The following is a 15,571-nucleotide window of genomic DNA, read 5'->3' on the forward strand; positions in this document are numbered from 1 at the left end:
TCTTAGATATTGTGAATCCTGGAAAAGTTTTTTATTTAACATTAGTTGTTCAAAGAGTAGACATCATAATTATACATGTTAAATTTTAATTAATTATATATATATATATTTAAAATAAAATCTGAGATAATATTATGTGAAAAATAAATATTATGTGAAAAATAAATATCGTACAGTAATAAAAATTTCAAGAATGCGTCTTACTAAAGGTGATTAGTACCTATCTAACCAGGCAAAGAACATGGTATTTTCTTCATATTCTTACCTTAAGCTGAAATGAATTCATCCGTTTCATCCTCCTTTTCTTCTCTTAAGCTGAAATATTCATTGATTGCATCAATAATATCACAGGAAACAAATAAACCAATATTTCCATATATGTCCCCACACGTTTGTCCTTTAAATCAATAATGCAGAAATATAAAATTTGTTAAGGTGTTCTCCCTGCAATAATTCAAGCACATGACATGAGTGCTCCTGATTGACAACAATAATTCAAGTCATACGTCCTGTCACATTATTAATTATGTTTATTTTTAATTAGTTTTATTATTATTTCTTTTTTATTTTATTTTTCATTATTATAGCTAACAAACAAAAACCTTAAATATATATTTAATAAACAAATTTTGATATTTCTAATGTTACCTATATAGATTATGTTTTAATTTTTATTTAACCTAAATTAAAAATCATAACTTATATGTAATCGGTAAATTAATTAATAATTATTATTTATATTTTTAATTTAATTATAGTTTCCGTTTTACTTTTCTTTTTTCATTATTATAGTTAATATATAATTATTCTAAATATCCATTATTTTTCCTTTCCCCAGATAATATATATATATATATATATATATATATATATATATATATATATATATATATATATATATATATATATATATTCATATTTTTCCTTTCATGGCACACCATGTCATCCTCTGAGAGTGTTGTTTCTTCTTCGAACACTTCAACCATGTCACAGCCTTTCCCGAATGTCAATCAATATGGAATACTTTGCTTTAATACAAGAGAATTTTACTTCCTTTCCCCCTCAAATAATTCAGTATTAATTGGATTTTGTTTTCATGGAATCCACACAGTTTGCAGTGCCAAATAATTCATTCATTAAATCTGCTTTTACCAAAAGTTGATAAAGAAAATGCTTTTAGGATAAAGAGTGAAATATTTTTGTATTTTTTTTTTAATTATATTCATTCGCACCATAATTTTACTTAAAAGCTGCTGGGAGAATTTTACTCTCTTTGTTTCTAAGATTTATTTCTTTCTCCTTCAAATAATTAATTCAGTATGTTTTGAATTTTCTACTTGGGCTCCACATGGTTTGCAGTACGTTACAAACAGAATGGGGTCTTTTTTTTTTTTTTCTTTTCCAATAGACCCCACACGATTGTCCTTAAAGAAATGAATATCTCCTTCAAGAGCCTAAATCCTTGTTATAAATATTTCCAATGCATTTTCAACCTCCACACATCTTCATAATCCTTCTCTTCAAACCTTAAACACTTCCCAATTCTGACTTACCTTCATTTTCCTTTTTTTTTTTTTTTTCACAAGACGCCACACGGTTGTCCTTAAAGAAATCAATATCTCCTTCAAGAGCCTAAATCCTTTTTATATATATTACCATAGCATTTTCATCCTCCACACATCTTCATAATCCTTCCCTTCAAACCTTAAACACTTCCCAATTCTGACTTACCTTCACTTTCCACTCACTTGAAAAGCAATGGCAGAAGCAATTCTCTCCGGCATTGCTGTGGAAATCATTAAGAAGCTGGCTTCTCTAGTTCTTCAAGAGACTATTCTGTGCTTTGGTGTCAAAGACGAGCTTGGGAAACTCGGGAGGACACTTTCAACGATCCAAGCTGTGCTTCTTGATGCAGAGCAGCAGTATTCGCAGAGTCATCAAGTCAAAGAATGGGTTGACTCGCTAAAAGATGCTTTTTACGATGCTGATGACTTGCTAGATGAGTTCTCCACAGATGTTTTACTGAAGCATATGATGACTGGCAATAAAACGGTGAAGGAGGTACGCCTTTTCCTTTCAAGCTCAAACCCATTTGTTTATGGTCTTAAAATGGCTCACAAGATTGAAAAAGTTAGAAGTAAATTAGATGAGATTGTTGCAAATAGGAGGTTTCACTTAGATGAGATCACAGCTCCTATGGTTGATGAAAGAGAGCAAACTCACTCATCTTTACCTCTTGTAGTTGTTGGTAGAGAAGATGATAAGAAGAAAATCATTGATTTTCTTCTGTCGTCTAGTTATGGTGAGAATGTGTCAATCATTTCCATTGTGGGTATTGGAGGATTGGGAAAGACAACACTTGCTCAACTTGCATACAATGATGTGAGGGTGAAATCATGTTTTGAGCTCAAAGTGTGGGTGTGTATTTCTGAAAATTTTGATGTAAAAATAGTTGTTGAAAAGATTTTGGAATCTCTTGTTGGTAAGAAACCTAAAAATCTTGAAATGAATACCCTGAAAGATCTACTTTGGGAGAAAATTAATGAAAAAAAATATTTACTTGTTTTGGATGATTTATGGAATGAGGATTCCAAAAAATGGTTTGACTTGAAAGATTTGTTAGCCAGAGGTGCATGTGGAAGTAAAATAATAGTGACTACGCGTCTTGAAAATGTTGCAAAGATGATAAGATCAGATGAAACGAGTAAATTGCAAGGCCTATGTGATGCTAAGTCATGGTTGTTGTTTAAAAAAATGGCTTTCAAGCAAGAGCAAGTAACAAGCGCAAAGCATGAGAAAATTGGAAGAGAAATTGTGACAAAATGTGTTGGAGTCCCTTTAGCCATTCGAGCAATAGGAAGTTTATTGTATTATAAAAATACAATAAAGGAGTGGGAATCGTTCAAAGAAAAAGAGTTTTTATATTTGAATGAAGGGGAGATTAATATTATGAAAACTCTTAGGTTGAGTTATGATCATCTCCCTTCTCATTTAAAGTGTTGTTTTGCCTATTGTAGATTATTTCCAAAAGGTTCAAAAATTGACATAGGATATTTGGTGAATCTTTGGATGGTACAAGGATTGATTAAATTATCAGATTCAAAACAAAGTTTAAGAGATGTAGGCTTAAAATATTTCAAAGATCTTTTATGGAGGTCTTTCTTTCAAGAAGTAGAAGAAGATATACGGGGTAATTTATTAAGTTGTAAAATGCATGATTTCATGTATGATCTTGTTGTGCAAGTAGCTAGAGAGGATATCATTTTATTAAATTCGGATGCAGAACTTGTTAAAGAAGGAGCTCGACATGTTTCAATTGGTTTTAAAGTTGAGTCATGGTAAAAAGTTGCAAGTTGCTTACCTATTGTGACAAATGTGCGAACATTTACATCATTCAATTGGTCAAAAATGCATGATATTAAAGAAGTAGAATGTCATGAAATTTTTTCTAAATTAAGTCGTGTAAGGTTATTGAATTTATGTGGTTTGAGGATTGAGAAAGTGCCACATTCCATTGATAAATTAAAACACATAAGATTTCTCGATCTTTCTGATAATAAAGGCATTGAGTTCCTTCCTGATTCCATAATTAAACTTCAAAACTTGCAAATTCTACGCCTAGTCAACTGTGAAAGGCTTAAACAGTTGCCAAAGCATATCAAAAAGTTGGTCAATCTCCAGCGACTTTTCCTTAAGGGATGTGTTAGTTTGACTCATATGCCACATGGGATTGGTCAACTGACTTCTATTGAGAATTTATCACTATTCATGGTAGACAAAGATAACGGTGTCTCCAAACATGGCGGTGCCCTTAGTGAATTGAGTAACTTGAACAATCTGAGAGATGTGCTACGGATCATGAATCTACGGTACGTGAAAAATCCAACATCTGAATTTGAGGCAGCCAATTTGAAAGAGAAGCAACACCTTCAAACCTTGACATTGTCATGGAAATTGGGCGTTCCCTACGATAATGATAGTGATAGTGGTCCAGATGATGGTGAAAATGATGAAGAAATGTCATTGGAAGAGCTGCGGCCACACCTTAATCTAAAATCGTTGTTTGTGTTTGGGTGCGGAAGACTCTTGTTTCCAAGCTGGATTTCTTCCCTCACTAATTTGGTGCAACTAACACTTGATAACTGCAAAAAATGCCAGCATTTTCCACCGTTGGATCGGTTCCCTTCACTTAAAACTTTGGGGATTTATAATTCAACTGATCTGGAGTACATAGAGAGTGGGATTAATTGCGACAATGCATTATTCTTCCCTTCCTTAGAGAGACTCTGGCTCTTAAATTGCCCAAATCTGAAGGGATGGAGGAGGGATACATCCACGCCTCAGTTGCTACAATTTCACTGTCTTGATTATTTGGATATCAGGTCTTGCCCTAACCTCACTTCAATGCCTCTCATTCCATCTGTCCAAAAATTGGTATTGATAAATGCCAGCAAGAAGTCATTGGAGGACATACTAAAGATGAAGATTTCGGTGTCACAATCTACCTCTTCTTGTGCTTCGATTTCCCCTTCTCAATTGACAAGTCTGCATATCGAGAATATTGAGGATCTAGAAGTTCTGCCAGAGGAGTTGCTAACAAATCTCATATCACTCCGACAACTTTATATTCGTTATTGTCCACGAATAACAAAGGTGTCTTCTGCTTTGCGGCATCTAACCTCCCTCGAGCATCTTGTCTTCTTGGCTTGTGAGGAGCTTGATTTATCTGATTCAGAGGAGCATAGTGATATGCCGTGGCAGTACCTTAGAAGCCTCCGGGAGCTTCTTTTGATAAATTTGAACAAATTGGAGTCCCTCCCAAAGGGACTTCAACATGTTCCCACTCTGTGCAGACTCGTAATCAAAAGTTGTCCTAATTTGATATCTTTACCGGAGTGGATAGGAAGCCTTACCGCATTACAAGCTTTTAGGATTCATGAATGTCCTCAACTGTCAGAAAGATGCAAAAGCAAAATGGGGGCTGATTGGCCCAAGATTGCTCACATACCAAAAATTTATATTGAGGGAAGATTGATTCAAGTGGATGGCATATACAAGCTATAATCAGAAGAATCAGACTTTTCTTCGGGTACATTTTGTCTCTCTATTTTAGAAGCACGCGCTAGTTTTTGTGGTTAATGCGTTTTTATGTTTGGCATTCAATCAAATGCTTACAAGATTTGTGGTCCTGAATGCAGAGGTGGAAAATTTATTTGTTCTGAAAACAAAATGAAATTCAACTTTTCACACTCATTCAAATCTTACTTATTCCTTCCATTCAATTGTGTGGTAAGTCTTATTGCTATCATTTTATTGTTATGAACACTTTCCCTGAAATTTTGTTGCCCATGAACAAGTTAAATATCAAAAAGCTCACAGTTTTGCCTTCCTTTGTGCTGGTTTCCAGGAAAAGAAAATGACAATCTAAAGCATTTGCACCAAACTGAGGTCTAATCTCCAGGCATGTGATCTGGAAGGTACTCAGCCCCAGAAATGGTGCTCTGTTTTTTTCGTAATCTTACATTTTTATATATTATTTTCATATGTTTATTCACCTTAGAAATCATTTATATGATTGCAGAATTGTTTGGAAATTTTGCCACCAGATGCATGTTCTGAGTGTTCAGGACTTCAGGTTGGGTTAAGATTGCAGTTGAAGATCAAATCTAATAAGAATTATATTTTAAGTTGGTATTCCATTTTTCTTGTCTTGTCATATTTAGCTTTCCCATATTACATTAAGTAACAGAAGCTCTACCAAAGTATTCTCACCTCTTACAGATTGGTTTTAAAGTATTCTCAGTCTCATTTCTGATTTTAAAGACTGGAAATCATTTCTTCTTCCTCTACTTGAACAGGTTGGCATCTAGGTCACAATGTGTTCTGTGAATTTACACTATTGGGCAGTACTAAATCAAACATGGTTTGCGATCAGTCAAATGAATGGAGGAACTTTGGCTACTGTTTATCCTTTTAATGGTAGTTTGAGGTTGTTCTGCTGATAGTGCGACTCAGTAGATTGAAGCATTCCCATGTAATTTTAAGTGAGCTATGGAATTTCAAATAAGCATTCTGCAAATATGGTCTTCAATTTCAGAGTTTGGAAATTAATAATGGTTCTATCTTGTTGAAAGAAGCCAGAAAAGAGCAATTGTGAATTGGCCTTGCAATTATTAGAGAACTCAAGGGATAGCCCAAGAATGCTCACCTCCGAGAGGTTGTATTTGGCATAAAAAGAAAAGATCCTACAGTTCACTGCTTTACAGTTACATGAAAGCAATTCTTATCTCTTGCGTGTGGTTCTGTTTTGGAGATTTTGAGGCCCGGAATGCATAATTTTCCCCATCTTGAACTGGTTGGCATTTTAAGTGGCAATATGTTCTGTGAATTTATTAGCCTTCAAAGAAATTGAAGCATTCCCATATAAGCTTATGTGAGCTTTGGAGTGTCAAACGAGCATTCTGCAACGCGTGCTTCTTCACTTTTAGACTTTGGAAATTGATGATGGTTGGTTCTGTCTTTTTGAAAGATAACAGAGACGAGCAATTGTGGATTGGCCTCTCATGTGCCAGTAAGTGCTAGTTTATTGCTATGACTGGTACATGTTTATTTCTGCTTCTTTTGAGTGACTGGTACATAATATCTTATAGTTTCCATCAATCTTAATGCTTGCTGCTTTTGCTGTGCTTGCATGTCTGACGGCATGAAAATTAAGGGGCCATTGCCTATCTGGTGGACAACTGATCGTCTAACTTATCTGCAATCATTTGCTAAAGGTATGGAGGTTTTTAGAGACCGTATTCTCTTATTTACTTCTACAAAATTGTGAAGTGTTGAAAAACTAAAACTTGTAATGTGTGTCATTGTGTCTAGGCCTGAAGTGAACATCTGATTCAAGTAAATTTAATAGTCACAATCAGGAAAGGTTCAATGATGCTGACTAGCTGAGACCTGCACAATTGATTTATATACATGGACTTGCAATTTAATATTGCACAAGAAATTGCAGTTTTTTTTTTTTTTTGCAATTTAATATCACAGCAAGATGTTTCAGAACTAGGTTGAATTTAGTTCTGGCAACTTAGATAACAGAGAAATTAACTATGATCTTTGAAGGCACAAGTAAGAACTAGCAATGTGGGACATGCTCATGGAATTTCCTCATTCTTTAGATTTAAATGAACAATTAATGGTCTTTTTTCCTCAAAAATTAATGTGTGTGTGTGTGTGTGTGTGTGTGTGTGTGTATGGGATCTAGAAATTCTGCTTATTTAGTTGAAAATTCTGCTTATTCAGGATCTAGAATTTCTGCTAGAGAACTTGCTGCAAAACCTCACTTCACTTCAATGCCATAATATTTGGGATTGTCCACAAATAACAACCTTGTCTTCTGATTTGCGGCATTCAGAAGTGGAAAAATCATTGGTTCTGGAAAAAAAAAGAAAAAAAAAAAAAGAAAAAAAAAAGAGATTCAACACTTCATATTGCTTCAAATCTAACTTATTCCTTCCACCAGTTGAGTGGTAAGTAAAATTACTGGGTTGATTTTCTTTTCTATCATTTTACTGTTATATTTTCTTGTACATGAATAATTAAATCCCAAAAAGCCCACAGTTTTACCTTTCTTTGATTTGGTTTCCTGGAAAACAAAATGAAAATCAGTAGTTTCTTCGAGAAAATGTAAAGCATTTGCCAAAATTGAGGTCTAATCTCTAGGCATGTGATCTAGAAGAAACATGCTCTGTTCAATGCTCCTCTGTTTCATTTTTTTTTCCTTTTTTATGTAACTTTTACATTTTTATATATTATTTTCATGTGTTTCTTCACTTTAGAGATCATTTATGTGATTGCAGGATTGTTTGCAACTTTTGTCACCGAATGCATGTTCTGAATGAGATCTAGAGTTTGGGACGTAAAGTTGTTGAAGATCAAATCTTATAAGAATAAGATTTTATGCAGGTATTCCATTTTTCTTGTCTTGTCATATTTAACTTTCCTGTATTACGTGAAGTAACAAACTTAAAACATAATATAATAGAAGCTCTATCAAAGTATTCTCACCTCTTACAAATTGGTATCAAAAGAATCCTACAGTCTCATGCTTTACAGTTTCAAAAATCCACATCTTCTTCCTTGCCCATTCTCATTGTCAAATTTTAAAGACTGTAAATCTTTTTTTTTTTTTCTCCACTTGAACGGGTTGGCATCTCAATCATAATGTGTTCTGTGAATTTATACTTTTTGGCAATATTAACTCAAAAATGGTTTGCGAACAATGCAGCGAATGGTGGAACTTGAGTTCCTATTTGTCCTTTTAATCTTAGTTTCAGGTTGTTTTACTGATATTGTGAATCAGTAGATTGAAGCATTTCCATGTATTTTTAATTGACCTATGGAATTTCAAATAAGCTCAACTCAACTCAACTCCCAAAAATTTATTGGGGTCGGCTATATAGATTCTCTTTATCCACTCTAAACGATTTTGGGTTAAGTCCTCGGAAATGTGTAATGCTTCTAGGTCATGTTGTATTACTCTCCTCCAAGTCAGTTTAGGTCTACCCCTTCTTTTCTTTCTATCCTTTAACCCAATGTGCTCTACTTGTCTAATTGGAGCCTCCATATGTCAACGCTGCACATGACCAAACCACTTTAATCTCCCTTCTCTCAATTTATCCTTAATTGGCACCACTCCTACTTTTTCTCTAATACTCTCTCATTACGGACTTTATCTAGTCTAGAATAGCCACTCATCTACCTTAACATTCTCATCTCCGCAACTCTCATCTTAGATACATACGGCTCTTTCATTGCCTAACACTCACTACCATATAACATAGTTAGTCGTATAGTTGTACGGTAAAATTTTTCTTTCAACTTATTGGGAATCTTGCGATCACATAAAACTCCCATGACATGTCTCTACTTCAACCATCCGACTTTAATCCTATGACTAACATCCTCCTCACATCCACCATCTACTTGAAGGATTGAGCCGAGATATTTAAAGTGATTACTTTGGGGCAATACCACTCCATCCAATCTAACTCCTTTCCTATCACTAGTTCGGCCTTCACTGAACTTGCAATGCACGTATTCTGTCTTCGTTCTACTTAACTTAAAGCCCTCTGACTCTAGAGTACTTTTCCAAATCTCTTATGTCCCTTCTCACTGTGCGCACAATAGTAATTGCTCCTTCATACTTATCTTTCAACACTTGTATGTACCTAATAGATTCCCTCTTTTGTTCTAACACTCTCCATAAGACATCTCTTGGAACACTATCATAAGCCTTCTCCAAATCTATAAAAATCATATGTAGATCTTTCTTCACATCTTTATATTTCTCCATCAAGCTTCAAATAAGCATTATGCAATTATTGTCTTCAATTCAGAGTTTGGAAACCGATAATGGTTCCGTCTTGTTGAAAGATGCTAGAGAAGAGCAGCTACGAATTGGTCTCTCTTGTGCAAGAAAGTGTTTGTTTTGGTATGTTCATCATCTTCACATGCCTTACTATGAATATAATCCAAGTATGTTCCATTTTTTTTTTATTCCATTTTCTATTTTTTGACAGTCTGGTAGATTGTGCAAAAATTTCAGTCTTTATGGACCCAATTTCAGTTTAGACTTCAAAGGAAAACCTGTGGGCACAACAATCATGCAGACCTACATGGTACTCTCATTTCTTTGTGTTAATTTGGCAACATTGAATGAGCAGCGTGAAATCCAATCTGGTGGACTGATTTGCTTTTCCAATAGGCACAAAAACAATATGACTGTCACTCTTGATTATAAAACTTAAGACCTTGATTCCTACTTAATTTTGTAATTTTGTTTTCTTGACTCTCTAGTTTTAACTGGAGTTGCCACTATGAAGAGGTCCCATAATCCCTTGTAGTTTTAGCTTCTACCCTTTGCAAGAGACTTGGTTTTCTATGCAGAAACTGACAAGGTGGTAATTGCCTCAGTTAATCAAATGATGAACCTCCCTATGTCCAAATTTTAAACTGAAGCATTATTTGTTGTTCTCAAAATGAAATGCTGTGCCTGTCTCTAAGTGTAATCTTCTTGTTCATTGTGAATTTGATGTCATTACCTCAATGAATGCCAAACTCACCTTAAAGCAGTTGTTTATAGATGTTGATTTTGACAATTGGTGAGTTAACTATGACAATTTTGTGTAGTTAAATTCGTTTGTAAGAGTTTATTTCTGGCTTCTTTTTTTTTTTTTTCCTCTCATCATGCGGCTTCTAAAATGTAGGATGGGAATCATTGTGATGAAGGTCATTTTCATCTATCAACTCTCTTCACCTCATTCCTTTGTAAGTTAAATCATTTATGAACAATATTTGTGCTGCTAAATGCAGAGGTGGATAAAACATTGGTTCTGAAAAGCAAAATGATATTCAACAATATTTTCTCCCAATCTAATTTGAACATTCCATCAAACAGTGGATTTTTTTTTTCCAAAATTTTTTTTGTTATGAATTCTTTACCTGATATGTAATTTGCTTTTTCAGCAACAATGGGATTTATGCATGATAATTACCTTGAATTGAAGTTTCATCTCCCTTGCCTAGAGAAACTGCTGATTGCAAGGATTTTCATATTTACAATAATGAATGGCTTTGGATGAACTTCAACTTGCCGCCACATTTTAACAACTTGGGACTGTAGAATTTCTTTATTGATGGCTTCTGCAGATAAGGTACAACTTCCAATTTTCTCCAAAAAGTTAAGAGTAGATAATAGGGTGAATTATGCTCCTGTGGAAAATGATTTCTAGCTGAAAACCCTTAAAATTGGGATCTGTCCGACTGACTACTTAAGGAGACAACTTTGAAGCAAACTTGTTGCCGAATTTTCTGAAACCAACTTTCTTCTTATATGTCATTCACAAGTGAAACTATTCAATTTATTATTGCACTGATAGTATTCCTTTGTAAGTGTGATTGATGGGTTTCTTGTTCATATGAAATAAGGTTAATGTGTGTCCACATTTTTATGTAGTGAAAGAAAAGCACATCCATCAATCATAGCAATTCTTGCACTTGCAAATAGTTGTAAAATTCCATCTCTTGTAAGGCAAGTAAATCCTGCTCTCTTTAAATTTCTCAAGTTACTGTACATGATTCCATAGCTTTCCTTTGATGCTTGAGCATGTTGGATTAAATGTATAATACATTCAAAGGAAACTTTATAATGCTCAAATTTAGTTGTAGTCCTGAAATTACATTAAACCTATCAAATCAGATTCCTTGTTTACTTTGTAAACTGACTCGAAGATTTTTTTTTTTTCATTAAGGTTTGACTGTTCAACATTCCCAATGATGTTCATGTGCATTACTGTTGTTGTTGAGTGATTGGTTCTCTCCCCATTTACATCATCATTTGGGCAGTAGTCATTCTATGTGAATAATGGCATGAATCGTTGACCCATAATTGAAAGGTATTCCTATTGTTTTGTCAAAAAGAAATCTTTCGGTTGCTAGCAACCTTAATGCTTGCTATTCTTTTTGTAGTTAAATATGGAGTGACTATGAGTCTCTTCCATCAAAGCATCGACCTGTATCTTCGTGGATCCCTCTGCCACTAAATCACCTCAAGTGGAACGTTGAAGGTTCCTCCCTAGGTAAGCCCGGCCCTAGTGCTGTTGGTGGAGTTTTGAGAGAGTTAGATGGTAATCTTCTCTGCTTGTTCTTCTGCCCATCTAGGATTGATGATTCAAGCGCCGCAGAGTTAAAGGCCATTCAAAAAGCGCTTGTTGTCTGTTTCTCCTCCTCTTTACCCTACTAATGCTGTCGGTATCCTTATTGAAACTGACCCTAAGATCGCTGTGTCTTGGGTGAATAACGATGACACTAAGACAGTACACCTCGGCGTCTCTCCTCTGTGCTGAACTCTATTAGCTGCAACCTAAAGCGCCTCCCTAATGCCGGGGTGAGTCATGCTCCTAGAGCAGTGAATTGCTTCGCTGACTCTCTTGCAAACAGGGATTGTACCGCAATTGTATCTGTTAGCTTTGTTATAATTGCTTTGCGTCACTTTCTGTTGACATAGGTAGAAGGTCTTGCTTCATTAGGTTGGGTGTAAGGGATATGCCTGCTGGCATGGGTTTAGTTGGACGCAGCCTTCTATCCATTTCTCTTTTCATTAATAAATTGCATTTTGCTTGTATATAAAAAAGGGAAGTATTATGTATTGATTTAAAATATTATACACAGTTTTCAATTGTATGAAGCGTTTTTTGAGAAACTATATATTAACCATTTTTGAGAAACTATATATAAGTCATTAATCAATAAAATAAAATTATAACTATAATATAAAATAATTTTCATTTCTTAAATTTTTAAACTTTCTGAAAAGATATTAACATCTCAAAATCAAAATATCATATTTTAATATCATTGGTTTCTCCCAAAAACTCAATAAATAATTTATGCTTCATTAAATGAAATTAAAACCTAATATTGACTTTCAACTAAGGTTCACATTTCAACTAATATCCTCCACACATCTTCATAATCCTCCCCTTCAAACCTAAAAGTGAAGTTTGGATTGCATTTAGACTTTTGAGTTGGTGGTACTAAAATATAAAGAATTTATATTTACATGGAAAGGGATGGTAACCTTTCACACAAAGGATTCAATATTGGAGTCAGGAAGTTGTTCTGTTTCTACATCATCAAATAGAGCATCATCTGATAACAGAGTATATGGAACTCTGCTTTTGATTTTATTAGCAAACAGAAAGAATTGCAAAGCTGCTCTAGACAATATCGATCTTAGATTTTGTAAATTACGAGCAACTTTGCAGTTTGCACCGCCTTACAAGCCATGTAGGCTTATACAAGCAGAAGTAATTAAACTTGTAAAGTGGATTATTGACCTTGACTTTATATTTCATTGCTTGTTTACATTCATTCATTTGATTGGATTAATAAGAAGATTTTTTTTTTTATCAATAAATTTTAATCTAATTATAATTAATAAGAAAATAACATGGAGAAATGTTAACCAAAATCTCAAAATTTAACATTTCTTTAAGAATATCTAATGAAAATGCTAAGAAAATTTTGTCAGAAAATTAACATCTTGTGTCAATGACTTCAAAGTTTACTGCATCTTTTCTTTGCCATTAAAATATAATATTCACTTTCAACTGATGACATTCATGAGTGAAATCCACCATTCCCATCTGTGAAAATACTAATTTTTTAAATAAAAAGAAACGGAGCCCTAAGGTCTCAAAATAAAAATAGTAACTTTTTTAATAAAAAAAAAATTACAACTTGTAAACTGTAACACCCCAAAATTTTATTATTTATGAGTATTTTTGATATTTTAATTTTATTTAAATTTTAGGAATTTTTTTGAGATTTTTCGGATTTTAAAAAATCGGGTTCGATTTTCTGAAAATATAAACTTTGATGATTTTTAAAAATTAATTTAAAGACCACGTGGCAAAACTAAAAATATATTTGGAGTCTACGTATTTTTCTGAGTTTTATGGAATTTTTTCGGAATTTTTGGACCTCGTTTTTGGTCCCGAGGCAGAGTAAAAATTTAAAATTTTGTATTTCGAATCGAACCGGACCGGATCGGACCGGTCGAATCGGACCGGTCTCTTCTCTTTTTCTTCCTCCCGCGCGCGACGTCCCTCTCCTTTCTCTCTCTCGTTTCTCTCTCCTCTCCGCCCCTAGCCTTGACCGCTCACCAGTGACAGGCCAGCGCCGCAAACCAATGACGGTACCGCCTCGAACAATGGAAAAGCGCTTGAACGCCGCGCGCCGCCGCTCGACTTCTCCGCCAACCGCCGATCCGGCCACCGTTTGGACCGGGTCTTGTGTCCAAAATCATCTACTCGGCGAGAGCTTTCCATAGACACCAAGAACGCCGAAATCCATCGAGCGGATTGTCCGATTTTAGCTCGGGAAGATTTTAGCCCATTTCGACTTTTGGGCTAGATTTCTCGAAAACCGTGAATCCCACGAGAAAACCGAGGCCACCAGCACGCTCCATTCGTCGAGAGCTTCGCAACGACATAAATTTCGAATTTTTCCGACACCGTTTTTCGGTGGGTCCCACGGAACTTCGCAGTGTATTTTCGAGCATTAAATGAGCTTAGAAAATTCTGAAAAATTTATGTACTAACCCCCGTGTTATGGGCTTCGTGTAGGTATCCTCGATTCGCGGAAATTCGACAGTTGACCGGGTCTGCAAATTTCGGGCCAGACAGACCCGTTACCGGAAAAGTCTCCGAATTGGACCGAGGTTTTGGCTAGCCCCCCATTGTCAGACGTCCCGAGCGCGTTCCCGAAGTCGGAATCGGCAAAGGTAAACCCGAACCTTGCTTTTTCGTAATTTTCTAGTGCTTAAACAGGATTAAAAATCCATAAAATATTCGTGGTAGCTTGGAAAATTACGATTCTTTTTGCAATAGCTTAGTAATATTGCTAAGGACCGCGGGGCAAAGTTTTATAATTTTTAGAGCTTGTTTGGGCAGTTTTTGCAAAAATGATCAATAATAAGGACTAAATTGAAATTTTGCGTATTGTGATGGATGATTGATTTGATGGGCCCAGGAGGGGCTGTGTGATATGATTGAACTGTTGATATATGGATTGTGAATATAGAAGTGCGTTTTTAGCCCTTTTGCAGGTTGGGTAGGTCCTAGGTATAGGGGAGACTCTGCCGGATTTTCGGCACGACTTAGGACGTAATTGGTCTTTTCTTGAATTGTATTGAGTCATTTGTATTAAATAATTGTAATATAATTGTCAGGTGAGCCGGGACAGCCTTCTTCCTCCGCCCAGCCGCCACAGTGATTGTCGTCAAGTCTGTGAGTAAAATATTAATTTTAATTGTAATTTCGATATTATTATATGTTCAGCATGCCCATGCATCACTTATATGCATATATTTATGTAGTTAAACTCTTGGCACGATTTATGTTGCATTCATAACTGTTAATGTGCCATGAGTGTTGTTGTGGTAATTTGGAGCAAAGCGGTGGCGTGCGTGTGATGTGGTGTGGACTATGGATAGGGCGGGGTAGTCACGGCTTGAGTTCTTCACGGGACCGTTCCTTCGAGGGGTAGTCACGGCTTGAGTTCTTCAGGGACCCTCGATTTGGTTTATTGCGAAAGTCCGGCTTGAGTTCTTCACGGCACCAGGTTGGATTTAAGAGAGTCGTATAGGGATCGGCTCCCAATATATTATGATTGATGCTACAGGGTGCGTGAGTGCTCCAAATTACCTTTTTGATGCTCTGATGTGAATATGATGTTGATGTTGCATTTTACTCTACAGGGTGCATTAGTTCAGATAGTTATAGAGATTATAGTTAAGATTGATATTTACTCTCTGAGTCGAACGCTCACTCCTGTTCAAAAATTTTTACAGCCACGGGAGGATATTTTGTTAGGTTAACTCGCTTCTACTTCGCAGTTGTTTATCAATATTTGTGTAATGTTAATTACTCCTAGAATTTCCGCATGTATTAGAAGTATTTATTTGATTATGGTCCGTAATATTATTATCATGTTGGACACAAACGTATAATGA

At 35.2% G+C, this 15,571-nt stretch overlaps 2 long non-coding RNA genes and 1 pseudogene across 4 annotated transcripts; all 3 read left to right on the forward strand.

Annotated features, from left to right (window-relative positions):
* Positions 1–1,284: 1,284 nt before the first annotated feature.
* Positions 1,285–5,293, forward strand: LOC110650977 (putative disease resistance protein RGA3; annotated as a pseudogene).
* Positions 5,294–6,696: 1,403 nt separating this feature from the next.
* On the forward strand, positions 6,697–12,256 carry LOC131173232 (uncharacterized). 3 transcript variants are annotated; one of them, XR_009143451.1, is made up of 10 exons: positions 6,697–6,776; positions 7,297–7,523; positions 7,854–7,959; positions 9,393–9,487; positions 9,576–9,674; positions 10,263–10,323; positions 10,522–10,709; positions 11,307–11,450; positions 11,524–11,633; positions 11,716–12,256. It is a non-coding gene; the product is annotated as an uncharacterized LOC131173232 (long non-coding RNA). The 3 variants fall into 3 exon arrangements; XR_009143452.1 differs by having other exon boundaries at positions 6,725–6,776; positions 7,276–7,523; XR_009143453.1 differs by lacking the exon at positions 7,297–7,523 and having other exon boundaries at positions 6,704–6,776.
* A 1,570-nt stretch (positions 12,257–13,826) lies between these two features.
* On the forward strand, positions 13,827–14,921 carry LOC131173234 (uncharacterized). Its single transcript, XR_009143456.1, has 3 exons — positions 13,827–14,081; positions 14,184–14,341; positions 14,789–14,921. It is a non-coding gene; the product is annotated as an uncharacterized LOC131173234 (long non-coding RNA).
* Positions 14,922–15,571: the final 650 nt, after the last annotated feature.

This window comes from Hevea brasiliensis, chromosome 14 (genome assembly GCF_030052815.1).
Source record: "Hevea brasiliensis isolate MT/VB/25A 57/8 chromosome 14, ASM3005281v1, whole genome shotgun sequence".
Taxonomy (NCBI): domain Eukaryota; kingdom Viridiplantae; phylum Streptophyta; class Magnoliopsida; order Malpighiales; family Euphorbiaceae; genus Hevea; species Hevea brasiliensis.